Consider the following 6,198-nt stretch of genomic DNA (forward strand, 5'->3'; position numbering starts at 1 on the left):
GGCTGAGTGCCCAGAGATGGCCCTAGCTGGGCTCCATGAGTCTGAGCAACTCACTCCCCTGTCCCTTCACCTCAGGCTCTTTGTCTGCAGAGTAAAGACGTGGGCAGCATAAGGAATTCTCACACGGTGCTACAGGGGTCTCACAGACATTTGTTTAAAATATATACATATGTATCTAATGAGTTTTCAAAGTATTTTTTTAAACATAAAACCTGTTCAACCATATGGCTATTAATATACTGAAGTGAATCTGTGTTTCTAGGTGGTTTTGGGGTAGACCTTCCTGTCCTGTCACTTATGGGATTGCAAAATGAGGTGTTTTAAAATGTTACCTATTATATTCACTTCTCTGTACAACCAAAACAGGAAAAACTGGGTTCTGAGATCAATCTAATACTGCATTCATCAAAACAACATTATTTTTCCTGTCTTTATAAGTGAATATTATCTACTAGAACTTATACTTTTTATAACAATATCATTTAAATTGTTTTAATATATTTTATAGTTATTATATATAAGATTTCATTCCAAAAAAAGATTTGGCTAGTTTTCAAGTTTGAAAATCACCAATCCCTGATGAACTCTAAGTTCCCCTCTAGCTCTGACTTTCTACCAATCTCCAATTCTAAACCCTGAATAAATTCATGGGGTCTTAAAGTTGTCAGTCCATACAAAATCTTGAAGTTTCATGCCTTTGCTTTTATGCATGTGGCTTTTTTCTTTATATAACCAGCTTTCTATCCTAATCCCATTCTTCAACACTTAGCTCAAGTGCAACCTCTTCTACGCAAAACACTTAACATGGGTCTTGGACCTAAGCCTTGGTTTCTTCATCTGCAAAATGAGAAACTGCCCTCAAATGGTGAGGTTTAAGTGAGCTGGTGGTATATATATATAAAACATTTAGTAAAATGCTGGCATGAGTTCAAGGAATGCTAATTATTATCACTATTGTCTTTATTACTATCTTTATTGTTACTATCATAGTGGAAAAAAAGACTTTGGAGTCAGTGAAGATGCAATTCTACTAAACAGGTATGTGACCTCAGGCAAAGAATTTGGCTTAGTATTCTCAACAGGGCAGTACTGCCTCCTAGTGGGTGCCTGGGGAACTGATTTTTTTTTTTTTTTTTTTTTTTTTTTATGGTGGTCACACTGGCCAGGGAGTTAACTGACTTTAGGGGAAGGGGACAGAGGTACTAGATGTCTGGTACACAAAAGAACTGCCCATGCCCACGGGTCTGAACCAACTACAGGTAGAAAATATTAAAAGCGCCTGCATAAAGCCATTAAAGAAAGAATGATTAAATGGAATAAAGACACTGTCTAGAAGTAATTGAGTACTTTACCCTGTGCATTTGCACTAAATTTTTTTCTAATTGTTATTCCCCTTCTATCAAAGGATGTATACTATTTAATACTTAAACCGTGTTTAAGTGCCAGGAACTGTTTTAAGCACATTTCATGTATTAATTCACTTAAACCTTCATAACAACCCCATGGGATAGGTACTTTTTAATTTACTCCCCTCCCCCTGCCCCATGTTGTGAGGTTTGGTTTTTTTGTTTGTTGTTTGTTTTGTTTTTTTGGCCTTGCAGTGTGCGGGATCTTAGTTCCCCCGACCAGGGATCCAACCGTGCACCCTGCAGTGGAAGTGTGGAGTCTTTTTTTTTTTTTTTTTAACTTTTATTTGCATTTATTTTTTGCAGCATTTATTCCCGAGCCATAAGTTTTTGTTTCTTCAGTTTCTTCTGGGATATCTTTTTCTTCTGGGCAACCTCCTCTTCTGGTTTAGGAACATCTGTTCTTTTTCAGTAAGGATCATCTCAATGTGGCAGGGAGAGCTCATGTATGGGTTGATCGGACCATAAGCTCTATAAGTCCTGCACCGCACCTTGGGGGCTTTGTTCACCTGGATATGCTCAATGACCAGAGAATCTACATCTAAGCCCTACAGTTCAGCATTACTCTCTGCATTTTTGAGCATGTGCAGTAAAAATTAAGCACTCTTTTTGGGACACCGACCCTGCGTCCAGCCCCACTGTTTGGCCTGGGCACACCTACCAGCTCCACCATTGTAACAACGGAATGGCACACATTGCTTCTTTAAGGTGACATCCTTCAGATACTTGGTGGCTTTTCGGATATGCATACCCTCAATGGCCTGGGCTGTTTCACGAGTGTTCTTAAAGTGAACACGAAGATTTGAACCTCTCGACTTGCATGATTTTGTGGGATTTTCTGGGTCAAGTGAATAGCGAACCATTTTTAGAGGTCACCTCAGGCCGCTGACCGGAAAAGAAGTGTGGAGTCTTAACCACTGGACCACCAGGGAAGTCCCGTTGTGAGTTTATTTTTTGACATTATAGTTTGAAGGCCCAGCTCATTTGTGAGAATACTGCACTTTCTCATTTCTCCAATCCAGCAGTCTATTTGTCTTGGCATGTTATCCCTACTTCAATTAAGCTTATTTCTCCCTCTCTCCTATCATATTCAAATAAGTCTGATCTATCATTACTTCCTGTGTTTTTGTTTTGTTTTGTTTTTTGTGGTACGCAGGCCTCTCACTGTTGTGGCCTCTCCCATTGCGGAGCACAGGCTCCGGACGCTCAGGCTTAGCGGCCATGGCTCACGGGCCCAGCCGCTCCGCGGCATGTGGGATCTTCCCGGACTGGGGCACGAACCCGTGTCCCCTGCATCGGCAGGTGGACTCTCAACCACTGTGCCACCAGGGAAGCCCGTGAAAACCCACTTTTAAAGAGCCATCTAGCAGTTTTAATCCTTCATCTTATCCTTCCCACCTGCCTATCCCTGTGACTTCAGAAACCCCTTTCTTGAAATCTGCCCAGACCCCTTTTACCACAAATGTCCCTCTTGACCGTGGACCCCTCAAATCCATGCCCCTTCAACTCAAACTGGACAGTGGACTCAAAAAGTAGGTAAGGACCAGGGTCAGTGGAAACACTTTTCGTGTGCACTGGGGAATGCAAGAATGCACTGGGCGCGCTCTTGCTTGCCCAGCACCAAAATGGGTCAGTTTTGCTTAAAAGCCATTCCTTGGGTGCTTACCGCATACCAGTGTTAGCCTGCCACATAACAGCTAACGCTTACTGAGCAGTGTCACTCTGTGTTGAGTGCCATGTATGCATCACATCACTGTGTTCTCAAGATATTTTCAGGAGGTAATTATTTTCTATTGTTACCCATTTTATGGATGAGAAAAATGGAAGTGTCAAAAATTATGCAGCTGGTCATTGAGCTATAAGTGAGGAAGCCAGGATTCAAACCCTGGCTACTGGCTTCAAAGCCTGAAGGCCTTAACATTATACTGCTCCCTGAACTAGCACTTCATTAGCTGTTGGGGCAATCATTATACTGAAGGCCTTAACATTATACTGCTCCCTGAACTAGCACTTCATTAGCTGTTGGGGCAATCCTTGTTCCACCTCTGCCATGGTGTCCCTGCGTGACTTTGGGCAAATCTACCTTCTCATCTCTAAACATAGGACTGGGACTATGGACTCTAAGGCCACTTCGTTAAGTGGTCTTGCAACGTGCATTACACCATTACAGCTCAATCACTCCTGGGCTGTGACCTTGGACGACTTGTCCAGCCTTCTCTATACTAGGATGAGTACATTCGCCTTATTACTGATACCCTTTTAAATTATTTTCTTCCTGTCACCTGCTGTCAAGTCCAAAAAGTTGGCCCTGGTTCAGGAACCAATCTTGGATGATGCACTTAAAAAAACCCTTCTTTCCATTCACCTCTATGAGAATCCAAATCATTTGAGGAAAGGAATGGAGTGTTCTTACAGGTCAATAGGCTGCAGCTGCTGGAGGCAATTCAATAGCTTTAATCACCAGGTCCACTGTCAAAATCTAATTGATCACTTGAATGTACCTGCTTAGCCAGTATTTTCTTCCTCCAGCAACCAAGAAATGCTGCATTAACTTCAACCACCCAGTTTTGAAACCAGAGAAGGTGCGTTCATCTCTGCAACAGCCTTGCCTGGCCATGGAATTCTGGGGTGTTCTCCCTAAGACTCCATTAAAAAAAAAAAAGGAAAAAAAAAAGTGTGCACTTTTCTCTATAAAGTTGAAAAAATTAAAAGGTCCCAAATGTAAGTTTGATGTTTACCGGTCCTCATATAAAATGCAGTACTCACCAATGTTCCCACATTCCTATAAGGGTGATGTCAAGACCAGGAGACCGGAGTTGCCATAGCAACTAGTCATAGCTTTGAAGCATGCCCATGACACAAGGTTAATAGTGAACATGGACAGACGGAACCAATGTCAACCCATCCACATTAGCACAGCTTTGTCCTCCTTGACAGTGACATTTTAGTCATTAATTTAAGCATTAGTCATTAAATTATGCCAGGTAGGCCTTTGCCAAGAAATATCTTGACTGCTTAACAGTTGTGGTACTTGCCCAGATGATGACATGTACATACACCTCAGATGTGCATGCTTCAGATGTGTAATAAGGATAAAGCTGAGATTAGCATTTTAGCTGTATAAATACTTGCTCGTTACAGTATGCCTAACTTTCTAGAAAACAAATTTAACGTTACCTCTAGAAAGGAGGTAAGTCTTTTCCAGTGTCTGTACAATTTACTTTTACCATAAACATGACAGTCACTAAGTGGCAATAAAGTGGCATCTTATGATTGGGTTGTAAAATAAAAATGCAGTGAGCAGAAAACAAGGGCTGTGGAGCCAAGTATGGCCTCAGTGCTGAATACATTACAGATCTTCCTCAACGTATGATGGAGTTACATCTTGATAAACCAGTCATAAATTGAAAATACAAGTCAAAACCACATTTAATACACCTAACCTACCAACATCACAGCTTAATCTAGCCTACCTTAAACGTGTTCAGAACACTTACATTAGCCTACATTGGGCAAAATCATCTAACATAAAGTACTGAATCTCTCATGTAACTCACTGAATACAGAAAGCGAAAAACAAAATGGGTGTTATGAGTCCAGAATGCTTTTTAAGTGTATTGGTCGTTTACTCTCGTGATCACATAGCTTACTGGGACCCACTGCTTGGCTTGCTTCCCCTGCACCAAGCGTATACTGCCGGGGCTTCCCTGGTGGTGCACAGTGGCTGAGAGTCCGCCTGCCGACGCAGGGGACGCGGGTTTGTGTCCCGGGAGGATCCCACATGCCGCGGAGCGGCTGGGCCCGTGAGCCATGGCCGCTGAGCCTGCGCGTCCGGAGCCTGTGCTCCGCAACGGTAGAGGCCACAACAGTGAGAGGCCCGCGTACCGCAAAAAAAAAAAAAAAAAAAAAAGGGTATACTAGCCAAGGAGATCAAGAAGTCCAAGAGTGTTCGTACTTGTTTGGTAGGATGAGGAATAATGTATGAGGAGCTTCTTTCTGCCCTCTGTTTAACAGGGATACTCACCTCCCAAGTGATTAAGCATTACATATGAAAAACGACAGTGTTTGGTAGGGCAGTACTCAAAAACAAAACTTCCTTTACTGGAGGACATAGCTGGCCACAGTGAGTAGGCATGGTGGGGCAGAGATGGGACAAAAAAAAAATTGTTTTTAAACTTCCTGACTACTCCGTTTTCACTCGAGCTTCCAGCACCCTAAAAGGCAGTTCTTTCTTAGCCCTCTCCAAACTATCAGTGTTCACCTACTCTTACTATTTACAAAGTGGGCAACTTCTACTTCCACTCCAACCTCACTTCTAGAAGCCAATTTCATTTCAAACGGACTGCTATACATTGCCAACCGAAGACCAACCAGGATTGCCAGTTCAGTGAATTTCCTGTCCCCATTAAACCCCAGACAGCTGGGACACACGAGCCAGCCTTTTCATTAGGGCAGTAACACTCCCAACTTCTTGGCCTTCCTGCCAGTACTAAAGCTGGACAAATTATCCCACACTTGCTTATATGGCAATAGGGCTGAAGGAAAGTCAAAAAATCATTAAACTGGAATTGGTGTAAATTCATGGTTTTAGAATCCTTTCACTTTTACCTCCAAACCCTAGAGCAGTTATGCACTCCTGCCGCCCTCTTCTACTTTATGATTAAGGTACTCTCACTTCTTCACCTCATTCTTCACATAGCCTTTATCTGCGAGCTCGGCCTTTAGTACACAGCCCCCGCACCTTACCACCTGACTCAATTCACTTGTTTTCCACTTCTAGGTAAGGGGCTTT

General features: G+C 42.5%; 1 pseudogene; it reads right to left on the reverse strand.

The window, feature by feature from the left end:
- Positions 1 to 1,715: 1,715 nt before the first annotated feature.
- Positions 1,716 to 2,298, reverse strand: LOC132497293 (large ribosomal subunit protein uL22-like; annotated as a pseudogene).
- Positions 2,299 to 6,198: the final 3,900 nt, after the last annotated feature.

Source organism: Mesoplodon densirostris, chromosome 10, assembly GCF_025265405.1.
Source record: "Mesoplodon densirostris isolate mMesDen1 chromosome 10, mMesDen1 primary haplotype, whole genome shotgun sequence".
NCBI lineage: Eukaryota > Metazoa > Chordata > Mammalia > Artiodactyla > Ziphiidae > Mesoplodon > Mesoplodon densirostris.